Genomic DNA, 21,725 nt, shown 5'->3' with positions numbered 1-21,725 from the left:
AGTTTTGCTTTAAACTGGTGAGATTGATGCTTGAAATTAAGAAGTTTAACACAGCTGAATAGCAGGAGGAAAACTTTGAGCCATGCTTCCATGAGAAACCTGCCAGGGAGGAGATGGTTCCATTATTAGAAATGTCTTTTAATTTGCTTCACTACAAATGCTTCCATTAAAAAAAGGCAAAACATAAAAAAAGGTGTCCCCCAAAACATAAAAACAGATGTTCCCAACTGGTTGAAGATTTCATAGCAACTGGGTGAACCCCAGTGAGCACTGAACTTTTCTGGGTCCAGTGACTGGGACCATTGAGAGAAATACTCAAAACACCATCTTACTTCAGTGAATTTTTAAAGTAAAACTGAAAAGATCATATTCAGCACCATCATTTCTGAAGAAAAATGCTGAGCCTAATGCAAGACCAGTGAGCAGCACTGCCCTGCTCGTGCAGAGCTCCTGGAGGAGAAACACAGGAATGGGGAGCAGAGGAGAAAATTCCCTTCCACTCCCTCCACTGTCCCTGGCGCTTGGTTGGGAAGAGAAGGAAGAAGTTGGGAGCAGGCAGAATATTAGATATATTAGATATATTAGATATATTCCTTACCTGCCACAGAGAATCCCAAGGCAGCTCCTCATTCACAACCACCTCTCTGCCCCATCAACAGTGAGTCCCCAGAACTCTGCACTGACTCCTTTTCCAAATTATTTTTCTATACAGTTCCTCAGGGGCTCGTCCACCTCCCAAGCAGAGGCAGAGCTGTTTCCCCACAGCAGCACCGGGCTCTGGAAGGTTCCCTGCCCCTTTTGTCCAGGATTTCAAGCTGGGAACACTGTGCTCTCACAGAGCTGCCTCCTTTCCAAAGGAGCTGGAAGTGTTCCTCAGGCTCCGGTCCCAGGAGTGCATTCACCCCTCTGGGCTGGGAGCCTTCTCTCTCCCCTTGGGAGGTGTGAAAAATGTGTATTTTATGATTGGCTTTCTGCAAATATTCAAATGAATGCGATATGTGTTGTGTTAGAAAGTTATGCTGGTATTAATTTTCTTAAGTAGTGTGGTAAAAATAGTTTTAGGTTATAATATAATGTTAAAATAGAAACTATGCTATGTAAGATACTTTTATTCTAAAGAAAGGACTTGCAGTGAGATAGCAGCCACAGGACACTGAAATCTTTCAGAGAAAGAGAATTTATTGCTCCATTATCAGAAGAAACGAACTTCTTTCCTCCTCGCTCAGCTCTGAAGACGCCAGTTAGGATTAAGGGGAAGAAGCTGACACTGACCAGACAGAATCCTGTGTTTGAATGGAATTTATGCATCATGTATGAGGTGTATGAATATGCAACAGGTTATTGTTTTTAAGGGTTAATCCTCTGTTAAGGTGGGTCATTTTGGGCTTATTTTGCCCAGAAAAAGGTACCCGGATGTCTGTAACTCTTTGTTTCTATTGTCTTCTATTGTCCTAATCCAAATTGTCCAAATGTTAATTTCTCTAATTATATTGCCATTTTTATAACCATTTTATTACTATTAAACATTTAAAATTTTAAACCCATGTGATTTCACAGGAGGGAAGTTCCCAAATCCTGCTGCCATTGTTGGGGCCCTCAAAGGTCCGAGCCGAGGGGAAGCCCTGCAGCTCCTGCAGCGCAGGAGAGGGAGCTGGGGGAACAAAGGCTCCTTTTGGGAATGCAGCATTCACCTGAGCAAGGGAAGTGTTCAAAAGGCTGAGGACTGTCCCAAAATGTGAAAAATGCCAATCACTTGTTTTTGAAATTTAAAAAGTTTAAGAGTAATAAAATGGTTATAAAATTAGTAATATAATTAGAGTAATGATAATTTGGACAATTGGGATTTAGGACAATAAAAGACAATAAAAGCAAGGAATTATGGACAGTCCAGGTACCTTTTTCTGAGCAAAATAGCACGATAAAGGACACACGTTAACGGAGGATTAACCCTTAAAAACAATAACCTGTTGCATATTCATACATGATGCATAAATTCCATTCAAACACAGGATTCTGCCTGGGCAGCATCAGCGTCTTCCTCTGAATCCTGACAGTGTCTTTAGGGCTGAGTGAGGCGGGAAGAAGTTAATTTCTTCTGATAATGGAGCAATAAATTCTCTTTCTCTGAAAGATTTAGGTGTCCTGTGGCTGCTATCTCACTGCAAGTCCTTTCTTTATAAAAAAAGTATCCCACATAGCATAGTTTCTATTCTAACATTATGTTACAACCTAAAACTATATTTAACACACTACTTAAAAAAATTAATACAGCATACCTTTCTAACATAACACATATTTATATTAATATTTGCAAAAAGCTAATCATGAAATATGCATTTTTCACACAAAACAAGTCCTGACCTAAATAATGGATGGGTTTGTTTGCTGAGGCGTGAGCAGATACTACTCCTCTGCTTTAAGTGAGCAGGCCCAGCGCCAAAGCTATCAATGGAATTATATCTGCTTATGCTGCTGGGAAGTTCTGCTCTTTGCACAGCACTCACTGAGGTGTAAAATGAGGACTTAATGTTACTTGCTTGGACTCATTTCAAAAGCAATTGCTGCACCTGTTCATACCAAGGCACAAAGTTCTTTTATTTTTTTGCCAGAGCCCAACACTGCAAAACCTGGATTGAAATAATAACACTATCTTTTATATTAATCTGCGTTTCTTTATTCTTTACTAATGACCTCCTTTCCAAACTGCATTTTGCCCAAAGAAATCAAAATAAAAATCTGTTTCTGCCTATTAGACAATAAGCAATTCCTTGGCTCTGCAGAAGAACAGAAATCTTTCTTTATTGCACAATATTGAGTTGGAACAACACACCCCAGCTCCTCTGGAGCTCCAGGTATTAACCAGGCAAATGGGACTCCTCAGGAATAATGCACATTACAGTTAATTCCATACCCTCTGAGTGCAATAAAATAACAAAACAAGTCGAATTTCTCCACAGAAAAATCTCAGTTCTTATCTGCACGGCACAGACTGAGTGCAGAGTTCTCCCCTGTGAGTGAGTCTAAAGCAGCAATGGAGCTGCTCCAAATATCCTGCCAGACTGCAGGGATTGTGCACACGGGGGCCTTGGCTCTGCAAAGCTGTGAAGATCCTCAGCCTCCACTGGGAGCCCGTGTTGCTTTGAAGGAAAATGGAATTTCACCAAAGGGAGAGGATTTTAACCTAAACAAACAAACAGCACACCACGGTATAAAGTTATTACAGTGAGGAGAGAAATCTTCATTGCCCTGTAGCTACAAACATTTGTGTGCCTGGAGGGGACAGAGAAAGCGAGGGGTGTGCAGAATTTATTGATTTATTGCCATTTGTCTGTGAGCCAGTGAGATAGCAGCCAAACAGCCAAACCCACAGGCTCCTGTGTGAGCCTGGTGACCTCCAGAGGCTCTTCCCAAATTTTCTGTGCGGTGCAACCTGAATTTGGGAGATGTCCATCACCTTTAAAGTGGCCTAGAGATCCTGGGGGCATCCAGGCCCATGGAGGCAGCCGCTGTGGATGAAGTTTTCTGTCAAGGAAGGTAGAATAAATCCTCCTACCTTTTAAAATATATAAATTTATTTATTTATAGACCAAATAGGCTCCAAATACTGTTTCTTCCTGGTGTAAACATTGGCTGAAGTGCCTCCCACCAGCAGAGGCTGCACTCAGATATCTCCAATTTTGCAGTCCCATCATTTCCATCTTCAAACCACAGGGCCTTTATGTTTGGTTACCAACTCAAGTATCAAAGTCTCTCAATAATCCTGAAGGGATAACAACACTCAGGACAGAGCTGGCATGTTGCTTAAGAGGGCAAAACCTTGTCACCCCTCAGCAGGGCCAATGGTATTTGAACATTTTTATAGTGTTCTGTTTCTTAAGGTTTGTTCAAGATAAGAGAACTCGTGCAAAATTCACAGCAATTCACTGCCTGCCTCAATGAGGAATCTGAGGAAAGTTGGGTTCTCTTGAGCTGTGGAAGCACTGGTGGGTATCAAGTGGTAAAATTTAAATAGAGAGGAAAAAAACAACAGTGGGAGCTTTATTTTTTTAAAACACTATAAGGGCAATGGGAATATCACATAGCAAACATTTATATGTAATTCAGAACGTGTTGATCAAAGATCACCATTGGATTATATTAAAGAGTGGGGCTGAATGTTTCAGAAGTACACACGTGCATTTCAGTTGGATTGAGATGTGTGTCTTCCTTAGACTCCTCAGAAAAATTAAAAAACCCCATGCTGAGTGATTAATGCCTAGTTTGGGTCGGAAATACCAAATTTAATTATGTTTTGGTGGGATGGCTGGCTCAGACTAGGGAGGGAAAGATGCAGATGGGGGCAGGAGAGGGGTTACCGCTGCCAAACACGTCCACAAATGGCAGCACCATTTATAAGACCCATGGGACCAGAGCTGCAAGCCTTTTATTAGCCAAGAAATTCCCATTTCTGGGAGTGCCCCCCACACGACAGCACTGCACCTTGGGTAACCCAGCTCCTGAGCACAACCCGTGTGTGTGACTCTCCCAGCATCCCGTTTGTGTCATGCTGCACATCCCCCAGTGCTTTCAGCAGCTCTCTGCAGGGCTCATCACAGGAGATGGATGACAAGGTGTCAGCTCCCAGCTCCCCCTGAAGATCTCCCCTCCCTGGGAAGGTGCCAATCTGAGCTGCCACAAGCCAAGGCACGCTCGTGTTCTATCACATGTCAGGAGCCAGCAACAACAGCCTGGAGGGTGCCTTCCCCCCCTCCTCTCCTGTAAACAAAGGAACTCTTTATTGCTGGAGTATCAGAGCTGCGGGAAAGCTGTGAATCCTGACTGCTACACGGCACACAGAGCTCCTGCTCCTACAAACAAACCCTGCTGCTGCTGCTGCTGCTGGAGGCTTTTATCTGCACGGCACCTCAGGCACCCTCACACACAATTCATTCTGGGTATTTCAGAGTGATTCCAGTGATGGGATTTCACTCTGCTTTTAAGGAAGATGCCACCATTACACAAACAAAATACAGAGCCTTGGTTTAAATTGGGTGGAGGCTATTTTAATTTCAGATGTGTAATTTATTTCATTAAATTAATTAAATAAATTTAATTTAATTTAATAAATCTAATAAATTTAATTAAATTAATAAATAATATATTGATATATTAATATATTATAATATATTATAATATAATATAATAAATATAATATAATATAATAACATAATATGACATAATATAATATAATATAATATAATATAATATAATGTTATTTTTATATATATATATATAATGTTTATTATAATTTATTTATTACAAATTATTTAACAATAATTTAATTTCATAGCATTTAATTTAAATGCCCCAGAATTGGAAGCATTTTGTGGAAGCAGTGGTGACATTAAGTGGCTGGGACTGAATTAAAACTGCAAGGAGAATAAATGGAAGCAGCATTCTTTTGTGATTCCCATCCTCCAGAGAGAACAATGACCAATTCAGCCTTCCTGGGGAAAAATAAGGACCCTCCCACACAAAAAGTCGCAGCAGCCCAGCTGCCACCCAGTCCACATTTTATGCTCCCCATCACCATCTAAAAGCACAGAACTGCATTGTCCACTGCTGGAAGGGTACCCAGGCCAGTGGAGCTGTGGCTTTCTGCAAAGACCCCGTTTCTCTCTCTTCCAGCTGCCAAAATTCCACTCCAAGAGCTTCCTCTTATTTCCAGCGGTGTGCAAAGCCTCCATCTTGCAGGCTTTGTGTGCCACAAACACCCCAGCTCAGAACAGAGCTTAGAACAACCCCTGGCCATCAATTCATACACAAACACAGCAAATGCCTCTACAAAAATAATACCAATTCATACACAAACACAGCAAATGCCTTTACAAAAATAATACACAGACAAAGCAGTGTGATCTTAACCAGGAAAGCCAAGGGGATGTGGCAGATCCACAGGCTGGCTTCCCACAGCAACCACCCCAGAAAATCATGGGTAACACAAGCCCAGCAGAATGGATGGCACCCATAGAAATGCCCTTCCAGCAGCCTTCTCTGCAGGAGAGCATGAATCCACCCCTGAAAACAGAAGCAGATGCAGACAGACATTTCTTTTGCTTCCACACACAAGGCAGGCGGCCACACGAGCACGGTAATCTCTCCTGTCCCAGAGCTGCTTCTTAAACAACAATTCTTAGGGGTTTTTGCTCCTTGGCTGGTTTGTTTGGGGTTTTTCAGATGGCCAAAGCATTCTGCACAGTTTTTTTGGGTTTTTTTGCTTGTTTATGCTCCTAATCCAGAAGCAAGCATTGAGCAGACTGAGGTGTCACAAACTGAGGTTGATCTGTGCTGCTGTTCCAACTCTTGAGCTGCCAACTCTTCTCTTGGACCCATCTCCCAAACCCTTCACATGCTGGGAAGGGATGGATTAAGTGCAGCAGAGCCTTCTGTTACCAAAAATTAGCAAATCAAGTGGAATAAAATGGTGCACGAGGGCCAAAAATGCCCAGGCTTTGGTTCCTTGGCCACTCTTCATCCCAAAGGATACAAGAGGGAACTTCAGGAGCAAGCAGCAAATATTTCTGCACTGCTGCTGCCAAGAGCCTCCTGTGAGCAGCCAGGGCAGGCAGGGAGGGTGGCCTTGATGGTTCCCATCTGCTTCCCACAGAGGATAATCCTGAGTTCCCTCTTTGGGGCCATTCCTGGGCAGAGTTAATGATTTCTGTGTGTTCCTGTCCCCAAGGGAAGTGCCACTGACACATCTCTGGGCACTTACAGCAATTTTCCCCTCAGTCTGTACATCTTGGTCACCCCCAGGGAGAAACCTATCCAGAAATCTGCCCACTTTTATTCTGCTTGCTTTACTACCTGTTTATCCACACCAGCGTGGTTTTCAGATGGAGGAAGCAGCTAATTTTGACATGAACTCAATTAATCCTCACAGTCGGTTGTGGGGATTAAAATTAAGCTACACAAGCTTTGGAAGGAGTCAGAATACAAAGAATTTCAGTAAAAAAGCAGATTATTGCCCTGTCCCTCCATCTCACCTCTAACATCAGCACATCCATAAATGAAAATAATTCATCTGTGGCCACAGCACACCTGGATTTTAGCCACCAGGTACTCACATATTTACCTGCCATGCCTCAGGCACCTCTCAGCAATCCTTTTTTTAAGCTCTTGAAGCAAATCCCAACACAAGCAGCTCTGTTCTTGCAATGCAATTCTGTTGAGGTTTTTCTACAACTTCAAAAATAGTGGCCAAATGAAAATGTAGTGGTGTCATGACAGGCAAAACAATCTCTTGAGGGGTTTGCTCAGCAAGTGTGTGTTCCTTGAAATAAAACAGCTTTTGTGTTGCTCAGAAGACAAGGCAGCAAGTTCTTACATAAAGAACAAAAGGAACTAAATGGGGTTGCCTTTCTACCACTGTCAGTGCTGGCACAGATGTGAGCTGAACATAATAGTGTGCGTGGTTTTATTTAAAATAGACTTTAAAAAATTACCCAGAAAATTTTGGGACATATTTAAAGGCCCGTTTAAGCATTTTCCAGGTGCATATTTGTCTATTACTAAACCACTTTGTTAAGATGTACAGGCTCCTGTAAAATAAAAGACATTCTTGGAGCATTTTCATTTGAACCTTCCCCGAGATATTACCACCATCAGTTAGCCATTTATTTTTATGTAATCTGCATAAAGACAGGAGCAGGCTCTCGTGCTGCAGCTCAATTTTCCATATGAAAAGGTATAAAGCTGTAATAAATCCCAGCAGTCACAGCTCAGCTCCCTTCTGTGGGAGGAATCACACTGAGACAAATCCAAATGTTCCACGGCCTCTCCAAATTGCTTTCTGTGGATGTCCTTGAGCACCTCCACTTCTTTATTATTTCCATCAAGCCCAATTTCCACTGGGACTACCCCAGCAGTTGATCATCACTCTATAAACCTGTCAAGTGCCTTGGAGACCCCTGGCAACAGCTTTTGTCACTCCAGTGCCTCCTTGGAAACTCTTGTTGTGCAAAAGCTGAGCCATCCTCGTGCTCAGGGGAAATTGATATCCTCAGAGTGGCTGGATGCAAATGTGGGGAGGATCTTCCCCACAGCCCTGCCTGGGTTTGGGAAACACAGCCAGCCATGAAGATGGAATCTTACCATGTCTCCATGCAAAGCTGCCTCCTCTGGAAGGCTGCTGGGAGCACTTCAAAGGGAATTCTGAGTGATCAACCACAGCCAGCCCCCTTTGGTGGAGTTTGGCATCCAGCAAAACCCTCCCTGTGCTCCTCAGGGGAGGGACCAGGATGCCAGGGCCAGATTCACAAGCAGGGCAAACTCCTGTTGGTTTATTCAAGCCCTTTGCTGTTGTCTCCTTATCACAAAAGTTTCACACGTCCTTGGTGTTTCTCGTGGGCAGTTCCTCAGATCACTGACTCTTTCTCCCTCACAAAGCAGCCACTGACCCCAGTTCCCCTCTCACCCAGCCACCCCACTCTGTTATAGCATCTTCTTCTCATTGCTTACAGCTGTGGCCTGTTAAAGTCAGGCCTGTTCCTGATCTTTGATAATTGGTCCAGCTGTAGTTCCTTAGGGGTGAGATTACTTTCTACACTATCTTTATTTTCTTATATTCTATACCCCTACGCTTTCCAAGGTACACACTTGCCTCCCTTCCCTGCTGTTTTCCCCAGAAATATTCCTTCTTATTCCCCTCTCAACACCACAGCTGGTCATTGGGACAATTTTGTGCTCCAGCCAGCAAACAGAGCCTTTGTGGGTTTGGGGAAGAGGCAGAAGCCACATTTTTTCTCACATCTGCTCTCCTAAAACTTGGCCAACCACAAAGGAGTAATTTACTTTATAATCCCAATTTTAGTTCAGTGAACAGGGGGGGAATTACAGAATGCTGTGCACCACACCCCAGTGAGAGTAATAACAGATTTGTCTTTCCAAACCAGCTGTGGGTCTGCTGGTAGCTAAACAACACTGGGAGATAAAAGAAACAATGGGGAGGATTCCACTGATTGATGAATGGAAAAAGATATTTGCTTTTACAAATAAACTTTAGATTGCTGATAAATGGAATTAGACATTAAAAGGTGAAAGAAACAATGTGGAAGAAAACCACCTAAATTCTGTAAGAATTAACAATTAAAAGGGAGGGTTATACATTAGAGGGGAATCTCTATCAGGTGTTTTGGGAAGTCTGTGCCTCTCAAGTACCTCAGAAGTGGGGAAAGAGGGAAGGGAAATGCAGCCAGGAAATTGGGATAAAAAGGAGGCTGCGTCCTCCAAAATTTGGAGAGACCCCAGGGGATGCCCCATGGCCTCTCCCTTTATTGGGATAAAGTCAAAGGACTCCTCTGTTTCTTTTTGGACATAAACCACTGGTGTTTGTGGGTTAATTTTCCTGACAGCAGCAATCAGCAGTGCCTCCCAGGGCAGAGGAGTTCAGCCAAGAGAGGTCACTGGGGGCTCAGGTGGGGTCAGGGGAGCATTGGGGTGGTTTTCCATGGAACAGCAGCACCAGATTCCCGGCCTTTCACGTGGCTTTGGGATTTATCCCCTCAAAGTCTACTTTTTCAGAAAAATGGCAGGTGAGGAGACATCATAGTATAAACACTGGTTTTATCAAATGTTGCACCATTTTGGTATGGGAAATTCCTGGGTGCAGAGCAGAGGCTGACAGACATCAACAACACAAGACCTCATAAAACCCCTTAAAACCTCATAAAACCCCACAAAACCCCACAGGCACAGTGCCAGGCTGCTGCGTGTGGTTGTAGACATTTCTGCTTGCCCCCATAGTTGAAGCTGAGCTTTCTTTAAGGTGCTGCTTGCCCAGGACTAGCCCAAAAACAAACGAGTGACACTCCATGGCTGTGCCACTGCTGCAGGTTGGCTCAGAACGACATTGTCACCTCGTTATGGTGACAAACCACTCCCAGCTGGGTGCACAGCACGGGCCAGAGCAAAAGCTCCAGCTGACATTCAGTCTGTTCACTTGCAGATGAGCTGGAGAGCTCCATAACCCCAGAAATCATCTTAACCACTGCCAGGGGAGGGCAGGAGAGGGGGAGAACGTGGGGTACACACATTTTCACACACACACAAAGGGTGCTGGGGTGTAGATTTGTGCATTTACAGGCAAAGGTGGCCAGAAATCCCAATCCTGCTGTGCACAGCAGCTGCACCTGGAGCGATGGGTCACAGGGCATGGGAGGTTTCACTCAGGCAGAAATCTTAAATATCTAAATATCTAATATCTAATATCTTAAATATCTATGATATCTAAAGCCATGCCTAATGTCCAAGTTCATTAATTAGTTCACGTCCTAAATACAATCTAGATTTTGTTTCTAAAAAAGACTAAGATTCTCACCTTCAAAATCATTACATAAATTCAGAAAACATTAAAACATTACCAAAAAAAAACCCCAAAAATCCCAACTAACAAAAAAACCCCTAATGGCTTTATTTAAACATACCAAATTTCTCTAGTGTGTTTAGGTGCTCTAATATATAACTTTTGGTACATTACAGAGCAGGTGTCTTGCTTATCAAAAGATGTGTTAAATAATATCTCAGTTTGTCCTGGCTGTACAAAAACCCCAGAAATCCAGAGGAGCTGATCCTCTACAATCAGGTTTTGGAATTTTTGGCAATAAAACTGGGAGCTCTGCTGGGATGTGGTATCAGGATTTAAAGGCAAAACCAGCAGGAGAGGATAAACTGAATGGCTCTCTGAGCACCACATTGGACATGACCTGTGCTGAAGAACAAAGTCACACAAACCTGCAAATCGTGCCCACAGGGCACAACAGCCTAGAATTTCTAAATCTGTCCTCCCAGACACATTTCTGACAAATAACACCTCAGATATTTTTAAAGTTCACCATTTCTGCCTCAAGATAAGCATCTTATTAGAGCTGCCACAGAAATTCACATTTCCTAAAGGTCCAGTACTTTTAAGGCTGATCCAGACAACACCAGGAGGTCCAAAGAGCACAAGGCAGATATGAAAAAATTCAGATAATTTCCCAAAATCTGCTAAAGTCCGTAATTACACAACATTTCCTCTAACAGGTGGCCAAGTGCCAGCAATCCTGCTGAAGGTAAGCAAGAGTTTGTGGCATCACCCTTCCTGGAGGGGAAAACATGAGAAGGACAGGAATTTAATTTGCATTACCTCATCTGCACAGTCCTCCCGAGCAACAGTGGCCCCAGCTGCCTCTTGCCAAGCAGAGAAAGCACTGGGGAAGTTTTGCTGGTTTTTGTTACTGAGGCGCTGGGCTAGAGGAGCAATAATTCAAGTTTCTTTGTCATTCCAGCAGCCAGAATCTCAGGCTGCAAAATTACAGCAGAACCAATCCAGCTTTGTTCATTTTTATGCAAGAATCCCAAACTCACCTAAAAAACAGGACCAAGTGTGATCCTGCTCACAGAGAATCCCTCCAAGTTAAAAACTTCATGTTTTACCTTCCCCCAAGTTAAAACTTCCAAGTTTTACCTACACCCAGATGAAAGCCTTCATGGTTTACTTTCTCCCAAGTTAAAACTTACATGTTTTACTTTCCCCCAAATGAAAATCTTCATGTCTTAGTTTGCCCCAAATGAAAACCTTCAAGTTTCACTTTCCCCCAAGTTAAAACTTTCATGTTTTACCTTGCCCCAAATGAAAAACTTTCATGTTTTCCCTTCCCCCAGATGAAAACCTTCATGTTTTACCTTGCCCCAAATGGAAACCTTCATGTTTTACTTTCCCCTAAGTTAAAACTTCCATGATTTACCTTCCCCCAAATGAAAACATTCATTTTTTTACCTTGCCCCAAATGAAAACTTTCATGTTTTACTTTCCCCCAAATTAAAACTTCCATGATTTACCTTCCCTCAAATGAAACCCTTCATTTTTGACCTTGCCCCAGCTTGGGGAAATGGCCAATACTATAATAATAATAATAATAATAATAATAATAATAATAATAATAATAATAATAATAATAATAATAATAATAATAATAATAATAATAAATGGCCAATACTGCCATAATAATAATAATAATAATGATGATGATGATGATGTTTGGCTGCCAGTGAGTTGATGTTTCTTAATCCCCCAATTTTGCACAGCTCTGCCACTAAATTAGACTCCTCCTTGACAAGCTGGGACAAAAATGAACTTTTCAATGCCACCATGAATGGATACAGAGGGGAACAGTGACACTGTGCAGTGTCCAGGTGACCATCATCACAAGAAACATTACACAGGTGAAAGTTCAGCTTCAGGGGTGTTTTATTGTCACTTTAATTCAGTGCATTCCCCTGGAGCACCCCAAATCCAACTCTTCATTAACTCCAGCTCAACACCCAGGAGCTCCACAAGGAAAGGCTGTGACCCTGATCATTCTCTCCAGGAATTCCTGCTCTTCCTTCCCCCATGCCGTGGCAAAACCAGCTCTGCCCAGAGGAGGAAGCTCTGCCTGGCCCCAGCCCAGCGGATGAGCTGCTCTGCCTCGCCAGGTGGAACACCCAGCAAAGCCCAGCGCTCCCAAGGAATGCAGGGGAGCTCAAATCAATATTCAGCACAGATCCCCGCACCACAGCACTGCCATTATCTTGTGTGGCACATGCACTGTTCCCATGGCAACCAGCATCCTTCATCCTGCTCCATTATTTGGGCGGTTTGAGGCTCTCACAATCTCTGGTGCCCAAGCCACGGCTCAGAGCTGCTTTGTGCTAATCAGCCTCAAGAAGAAAAGAAGAAAATGCAGCAAAGTCTGGTTTTTCTAATCTATCAGCAGCATGGAAAGCAAGAAGTGGCATGGGAAAGAGAGCTCCAGCAGCTGAGGGGAAGGGACTCTTATGTAACCTCCTTCATTAGGCGAGACTAACGTGCTGCAAATCCACCCCAGCCTTTCATTGCCACACACTGAACAGCCTGCCCGGGCAGGATCTTCACCAGGAGCAGCTTTGTAATAGGTGTTAAGAAATCAAATCTCCCTGCACATCTATTGTAACATTAGCGCCTCTCTAATTGATATCACACAGGTCTTTATTTTGAAAAAGGGCTCAGCTTGTAAGCACCAGCAGCATGGTCCAGGAAAATAATTTGATTTTGACCTTTTTATGATGTCTGCTATTAGAGTTTTAAAGGGCTATTATCAAAATCTATAATCTTTATAGTATAATCTATATTTGCTTGATATAAACTGTCCCTAGATACCTTAAGCAAGCTCCATCAATAACACCATTTCATTTCATTTCTCTTTTTTTTTTTTTTTTGGCATTTAAGCATTTCCACATCAAAGCATTACAGCAGCCTCATTATGCTCTGCACTGCTTAATACAAAGTTCCTCTTAGTCACCAACCAGGGAATTTCAGGCAGAAAATAAATAACCTCATTTATTAAAGAGACCCTTGAAAAATCATCCCTAAGTTGCCAGCCTGGGGTTTATCCCTGGGAAATACACATGGGTCAGTAGGAACACACACAAATGCTTTGAAGTTGGAGGATTTGAAGGCTCCTAAAAAGAGATGTTGAAATAAATAAATAAATGAGGCACTATGCCAGAAAATGTCCTTACAAGTGACAAAGGACCCTGACAGGCTGCTGAATTAAGCTGAGCTTAAATGTGCTCAGCACCTGTTGGGAGGAGCAGGGATTCTCTGAGTGTCCTGAGCAGCATCTCTGACAGCCACATTCCCTGTCAGGGCAGCTCTGGGGTCCTCTGGAGGTGAGCAGGGTCAAAGCCAAGGTCAGCCATGCCCACTGGGGATGGAGGGAAGCAGCTGGGCCCCTCTCAGCACCCCATCCCTCCCCAGAGCATCCAGGCAGCACCAAAGCCCCATTTCCTGGTGTCTCATGGGTTCAAACAGTGCAGGAACAGGGCTGGCTGAGGTGGGAGCCACTCTCCTTTCCTGCCCAGCCCCACAACAAGCATTCCAGCCCAGCAGAGTGCAGGAGGGCCCAGGCAGGCCCTGCTGCCCCGGGCTGGAGAGCTGACATTGTGCTCACACACGATTTCAAACACAAACAACAAACACTGAAATGTTCTGCAGGAAAGGAGCCCCAAAAAACCCCTTTTACCAATGGCTTGAGAATGTGTCAAGCACTGAGGGGAAGAAAGAGCAACATGAGAGCTCTGAGCTGTTGCCAGGGGTTGTGTCATGTGGGAACCCAGAGCATCCCTCTGGCTGTCCAGGACACCAGGACCCTGCCAGGGGGCTCAGAGACCCTGGCACAGAGCCCAAAACACCTGTGGGTTTGATAATGACCCATGGAGCAAATACCAACCTTATATGAAGATCAGCAAGTTTAGGTAGAATAATAGTGAAGTTATCATGGGGTGGAAAAGCAGATTTTGGGGTTTCTGGAATGGAGGTTCAGGAGGCAAGGTGGAGGAATCTGGGCATGTCCAGCTTTTCTCCTTCTTCTCCCTGGCCTCCATCTTCTGCTGTGATGGTGGCACTCACAGATTGGTTTAGAGTAGAAGCTCACTGTCTAACATAGGTGACAGGTATTGGGAAGTTATTGTAAACATTGTACACGTAGTTTTTAGTATAAAGACATAACCCTGCCCTGGGGCAGGCAGAGTGTCCTGCTGGATGGACCTCAGCAGGGCAGGAGAAAGAATTTTATAGATAAGAAACAATAAACAACCTTGAGACCGAGAAATGAAGAGCTGCAACTCATTCTTCAAGAGCTCGGGCTAGGAAAAGAGACTTTCTAACTTTTCTTGGGGTCACTCTGACAAGCCAAAGATCCCGACAGCGTCTGGGTGAAGGGCACAACCCCAGGGCCCGGTGCCCTGCTGGTGCCCCCAGCCCAGGCTCACCCACTGCTCCCAGCCCTGTGCAGCTGGCTGACCCAGCTCAGGGCAGCAGAGGAAGCCCTGATCCCCATGCAGGGATGAGATTTCAGCGGTTTCACACTCCTGCTCCTCAGCCCCGGCACAGATTTGGAATTCTGCTCGTGTTCGACAGCCAGCGGAATCAATGGAATTTAATCCAGCCCATTTGTACCATTTAAGCCCACAGAGAGGCTTAACATATTTAATCATATAGCTTCCTTCCATTCAATAATTTGCCAGAGGAAAAGGCATGGAATTTTCCATCCACACTTTCCCTTTGGAACGTGTATCATAAGCATGTACAGCTCCATTTTTCCTGCTCGAGTGATGGAGAAACTCTGTTGGTGACCCAGGAATGCTCAAACTTCTCTCCCTTTTTGTGTGCTCCAACCCAGGGGTGCCTGTTTCCTTCCAGGCTCTGTGTCATCCTCCTTTAAGTGGCCAGCAAGGGATGCTAAAATGGGAATAAAATAGGATTGGGAGGTGAAGGAAGCAGCACATGCAGCTGAGGAAGATGACATTGTGTTACCCTGAAGCCCATCTGCCAATTCAGAGAGGATCCAGCAGACAAGAGCAGCAGGATCCTTGAGGAATGATCTCTTTTTTCAGAGATGTTCAAACCCCTTTCAAATAATCCCAGTTAATTTTAATTTCGGAAGGTTAGATAGTCCTCAGAATTTTCTCTAATTGCATATTCCTCAGAATAGACTCCTCTGCTTGCTCTGTAATCAAATCATAATTAAAGCATCTGTGTCGTTTTATCCATCCCTTCCTGCTATTTGTAACATTTACAGAAGGCAACAAAGACGCAGAATGCAAAATTTCCAGCGCCGAGGCTGGGCAGCAGCAGTGCCATGGTGGGGATTTGTGCTGCTGTGAGTGCCTGAGCATCTCCTCAGGCTTTCCTTGGCCTTTCCAAACAGCCCAGGAGGAGAAGAGCACCAAACAGTGCCCCCCTTGTTGTGGCCACCACTGGAGGCCGTGTTTCATTCCTGGGATTTTTGTTTTTATCCAGCTGCCTCCTTCCCTCTGGGCACACTGGCCTGGGGCAGGCAGAGGGGCTGGAATCAAGGGAGGTGTTACACAGCAATATCACCTTGGCAGAAATGAGGATTTTCTCTTTGGGCAGCTGTTAGATGAGTCTCCACTCACTCTGGAAGAAAATGAGTCTCCAGATGAGTCTCCACTGCTTTCCAGACAGGAAAAAATCCCAGACCAAAGCAGCCAACAGTAAAGTGGCTCCCTGGGCTTTATCAGAAAACTCAGAGTAACTCATTTGTCATTGTCATATTTTCTGAAAAATCCCTTCACCGGGGTTTCTTCTCCTGAGAAGCTGAGAAGGCTCAGAGAAGAATGAAAACAAGAATTATCTCATTTGCTTCTCCTGTTTTGTTGCTTTGGAATGTGGTCTGGAGATTGTTTACCAACAGGTGAATGTTTGATTGGTTTCATTTGAATTGCTTTTGCTTAATGACCAATCACCATCAGCTGTGTTGGACTCTCTGAGTCAGTCACGAGTTTTATTATCATTCTTGTTAAACCTTCTGTCTGTATCCTTCTCTTTCTTTAGTATAGTTTTAGCATGGCATAATATAATGTAATGTATTATAAATAATATAATATAATATAATATAATATAATATAATATAATATAATATAATATAATATAATATAATATAATATAATATAATATAATATAATATAATATAATATAATATAATATAATAATCAATAAATCAGCCTTCTGAGAACATGGAGTCAGATTCCTCATCTCTCACCTCATCCTGGGCACCTCAGAAACTCAGCACTAATTGGATTATTGGTGGCACCCTTTGCCTTCCAGAGCATCATAGAAGTCATATTTCACATTAGAAGTGTTTCCATAAGCTTTTCACCCACTGCTGTGGAGTGATGAACAAACCTCTCCGGGGAAAGAGTTTGCAGTTTGGGTTTTGTCTGCTTTATTTCAGAAAGATAGAAGGGAAAGAAACAGAATTCTTTGCACAAGCAGAGTTCAGGCTCAGACAGGGATAATTTCCTTAGGAATTTGTAGTTTGAATTAAAAGGAATGCATTGATTGGTAAATGAAAGCATCTATTTTTCAAAAGAAACTTTTTTCACGTATTTATGCACCACTAACATGGCTTTTTCTTCCATCCTAGATTTCAGTCTTGTTACACAATTTTGTAACGCTACAGAATGAACCTCAGCTGTGTAGGCATCACTTGATAAACTCCTGATTACAACTGGTATAAAAAGTACTGATTTCTCACTGAATGTTTTTCATTGCAGCATCATTCTAGTGAAACATTCAAATAATTGTCATTTTGCACAGAAAAGATTCAGTTTACACAAAGGTTACTCTCAGCACTTCAGACTGAAATCAGCACTGAGTTTGCTCTCAACATCACTTTCCTTCTGAAATATAACTTATAGATAAAGATCAAAACTGGAAAAAAATAAAAATTTTCCATCTCAACAATTCACTGCAGGAATAATTTTAAAATAACTTCTATTTTTGGACAACAAATCCTTTCAGAACCCACTTCGAATAGAAAAGAAATTTTGGAAAAATCGATACCTCAGTTTCCGTAATTTAAATCTTAAATAGAATTTTCATAGCTACTGGGTAATGTTAGATACAATATCTGGGGTGATTTTGTTCATTTCAGGGGGTGTTTTATGTCATTGGGATTGGTGCAGATTATTGGGATTGCTGCAGATCATTGGAATGGGATTGGTGCAGATAATTGGGATTGCTGCAGATCACTGGGATTAATAATTATTTTACTTCCTAGTTCATAAGGGACCAATCCTGTCCATGTTCTGTCACTTTTCTCCATCAACATCCAGCTGCAGATGAATTCACTTATCACACTGCACATCTCAAATATCCAGCTGCCAGCCTTGCCCTTATAAAAGGCCCACACAGGTGAAGCTGTTATTGATATTATTTTCCCCTTAAAGATCTACATTTGAAAAGCAGAAAGGTAAATCCAATAATCCAGCTGGTGCCTGGTTCCATCCTCATACAGAGCTGAGGACGGGAGCAGAAGTTGGGGCTGAAAACGCTGCCTCTCCTCACCCTGACAGCCACAGGGCTGGAACCAGGGGGACAAAGCATCTCAGCCGGGTTCTGAAGCACATTGATCGTGGTTTAAAAACCTAAAGGCTGAATTTCTCATTGCTATTGGCACGAGCAGAGACTCAGCTGCCTGGTCTGAGCTCTGCAGGAGCTGAGCCCGTGTGCGAGAGCTCTGTCCCCCTCTGTCCCCGGCTCAGAGAGCTCCGGGACGCTGCAGCATCACCCCTGCCCTGCCAGCTCAGGGCAGGCTCTGCTTTACGTAACCAAATGTGGCAGCACATCCAAAGCACAACCATGCAAATGTCACAGCTGACCCTCCAACGTGCACTTGCAAGGCACAGATTTATCCCCAAGTCCAAACTCATTTCTCGTCTCCAACGTTCAAGGCAGGCATGAGTTAGAAGAGATCATGGTAAGTAGAAAATCCTAAGATAACTTGAAAAGAAATTGTCACCAAGGATTCTCTTCAGAGATAATATTGTTTTTCCAAATCACTTGTTCGTAGTTGAGTCATCCCAGAGAGAATCTAAAGCTTGTGGAAATTTGTCACTGCGTGTAGTACGAGGAGTGCAGAACTCTTGCAGATTATTTAGAAATTTCCCTTTTGCATCTGGAGCTTGGATTGCACTTACAGGGTGAATAGATTCCAACACACAGCCAAAAACATCTTCCCCCACCGCCCTCCCACTCGTTCCCCCTCCTCATGTGCAATTACTACTCTGTTAGACTTAACAGTGCCACCAACACTGCAGCTCTGGAGCAGCAATAAAATCAGCAATCAGTGCCTTCAGTAAATACATTAACACTAACTCATCCACGCCAACAAATCATTGTTTACTTCTGAAATATGTTTTAGCAGCCCACGGTATTCATCAATCAAGTGAGGCTGGGCTCTGAATGTTCTGAGAGAGGCTCAGATTTTCACTTTACCAACAGAACCACAAAACAAATGGAAATTGTTTTCCTTTCTCCCTTTCTCCAAGGAAGGTTTGCACACCTGAAATATAACTCTGCCCTGTCTGGAATCTGTCAAACTCGCTGTCTGTGGAGAAATTCATGATCACAAAGCTATGGAGGAGGAAAACACCTGAAATTCATGCAGACCATGCTCGTGTGGACACACACAATGCAAACCAGCTGTGACAACCAGCAGTCCCTGCTGATCATCAGCAAATGACACCATTTGTGCCTTTAACCTCAGAAGAAACCAAACCCATCAATTCTGCACACGTTCCACACACTCTAAAGATTTAAAACTCACTTACAAGGAGTTCCCTGCGATGGCAGTGTTGCTGTTAAAATCCTTCAAACTTACCAATTATGCTGCCTAATTAGAAAGAGAAATAAATTCTGAGCTGTCTTCAGAACCGTTCAGTACCATTCTTAACATGGCAATTCCTGACAGATTTCATGCATTTACCATTAGAATTGCAATTTATTTTGGCAGCTGAAGCAGCTCCTGTTTTCTCTGTGCCCCCTGCAGCACCTCCAGCGCTCCGACTCACACACATTACGTGACTTGATCCTCTTTGAAACCCGAGCCACTTTCACACCTGCACACAAATGTACTAAGTCCAGAGTTTTAAATCACTGCCCTCCACTTCCAGAACTCCACATTTGAAACACAAGCTGCCAAGTTCCTCAGCTTTTGAAAGGACCAGGAGCAGCCACTGTCCCTTTAATGTTCCACCTCGTCTCCAAAAGAAACGTCTTTTTACTAGAGCTCAGTGTGATTCATTGGAATTTGCCAGGCAGGTCAGGAAATCCCCTGAAGCAGAGGAAGAATATTAAAGAGATGGGACATGTATATCAAATCTCATTACTGTTCTCTTCTGAGAATCAATCAGGTGAAAGGATGTGATGATGTCATTATGACATCATTGACTTTGGGATTAGCAATTCAGAGCTACTTAGCAACCAAAGCTGTCCAATACAGAAGTAAGAGATCCAGTGGAAGATGTTATCATCTGACCCACTTACTGCAAGATAAATATTTGTCAATCCTGGTTTCGAGACTTTATCAGAGATGCGAAAACTTACGGACAGCCTTGTTTCAAGTGCAGAATATTTGAAATAAAACGTCCTCCCTGAACCTTTTCCATTTATATCCAAGCGTATTCTTTACCCCATAACAGCTCATACCCATGTTCCCTCTCAGTCATCTTCTTCCTCACCTTCCCATAAATCTAAACCCCAAAAATGCACAAAGAAAAACCTTCGGCTAAACAGATTATTGTTATTTTAAGAACTACAAGCTCTATCAGAAACTCAAACCTCGTATAGTCAAGGGAGACTAATATAATTGCATCAAAATGCAAGCTTGGAAAGCGTGCTTATTTCATTAAAGTAAGCTGAAAAGATCCAGTTGATGAGCTCCGGTATCCGTCAGAAATTCCAACCAAAATAAAAAGGAAAAAGCTTTGTGCATGAAAAAAGAATTGGTCACGCTACTTCTGTGGCTATTTCTGGGACCTGAAAGGGTTTGATGCCCGGAATCTATGGCTGACCTGATTTTCTTTAAAGTTCACTCGTCTCCGTTGAAAATACAGTTCTAAACGAGTTCTAAAGCAACCGAGCGAAGCTCTCCGATGCCCTGAAATTCAAACTAAAGCTTTAAACCCATTCCCAACAAGCCAGAAGCGGAGCGCTGGGCTGACACTTGGTGTTCCCGCAGCCACGGGCGAGCGGAGCACCGCGACGCGTTCGGGGAGCAAACGAAAGAAAATCAACCACTCCGCCTTCTGCAAAGAACTTTTATTATCGGGGCGAGGCCGCTCCAGCTCTCCACGGCTCCGAGAGCCCCGCGGTGCCGGGAGCGCCCGCGGAGCCCGCACGGAGCGCGCAGGGAGCGGCGGAGGCTCCGCGGAGCCCGGCACGGCTCGGGGAGCCCCGGAGAGCCGGCTCGGAGCCTCCCCGAGCTCCCACAGCCCGCAACAGGCGGCAGCTCCCGGCCATCGCCGCTCCCCGCGGGGCTCCGCCGCCCTGCGAGGAGCTGCCGGCTCAGCCTCCATCCCCCGGGGGCTGCCTCGTCCCCCTCTGAGCCCCGGCAGCATCCCACAGCATCCCTTCATCCCTTAGCATCGCTGCATCCCGCAGCATCCCTTTATCCCTTAGCATCCCTGCATCCCGCAGCATCCCCGCATCCCGCAGCATCCCGGGCGCGTTTCCCCCGCGGGGCTCGGGCTCGGGGTCGTGCAGGAGCCCGCGGTGACAGCGCACAGCCTACCTGCCGAGGAGGAGGAGGAGCAGGAGCAGGAGGAGGAAGAGGAGCTGGAGGTGCCGCTGCCGCCGCCGCCGCCCGTCCCGAGCCACCGGCGCTGCCCTCCCCGAGCGATATTAATGTTCATTTAAAGCTCGGCGCCCGCCGCTCCGCCGCGCCCTCCCCGCTCGGGCTGGGGGCCGGGCCCGCACCGCCCCTGCCCGCCCCCGGACCGCCCCTCGGCACCCGCGGGTCCCCCCGGGGCTGACAGACCCTCCTCGGGGCTGATGGATTCCCTTTGGGCCAGCAGATGCCTCTCGGGGCTGGCAGACCCCGCTCGGGACCGACAGGTCCCCTCAGGGCTGATGGATCACCCTCGGGGCTGTGGGGTCCCCTCGGGGCCAGCAGATACCCCTCAGGGCTGATGGTTTCCCCCCCGGGAGTGGCAAATGCTCCTCGGGGCTGATGGATGCCCTCGGGGCCAGGAGATGCCCTCAGGGCTGCTGAATCCTTTCTAGGCTGGTGGGTCCCCTCAGGGCTGATGGATGCCCCTCAGCACCAGCAGGTCCCCCCCGGGAGTGGCAGATGCCCCTCAGGGCCTATGGATGCCCTTGG

General features: G+C 44.7%; 1 protein-coding gene across 2 annotated transcripts in view; it reads right to left on the bottom strand.

Annotated features, from left to right (window-relative positions):
• Positions 1-21,322, bottom strand: part of SLC6A1 (solute carrier family 6 member 1) — a 72,077-nt gene extending 50,755 nt beyond the window's left edge. The window contains exon 1 of one of the 2 annotated variants that reach the window (XM_074550124.1): positions 21,138-21,322. The gene's annotated coding sequence lies outside the window, so the exon portion shown is untranslated. Of the gene's footprint in view, positions 1-598; positions 831-21,137 lie in introns of those variants that run through there. The other variant, XM_074550125.1, reaches the window with a different exon arrangement.
• Positions 21,323-21,725: the final 403 nt, after the last annotated feature.

The sequence above is a fragment of the Zonotrichia albicollis genome, chromosome 12 (assembly GCF_047830755.1).
Source record: "Zonotrichia albicollis isolate bZonAlb1 chromosome 12, bZonAlb1.hap1, whole genome shotgun sequence".
In the NCBI taxonomy this organism is placed as follows: Eukaryota; Metazoa; Chordata; class Aves; order Passeriformes; family Passerellidae; genus Zonotrichia; species Zonotrichia albicollis.
This window is presented reverse-complemented; position numbering and strand designations above follow the sequence as displayed.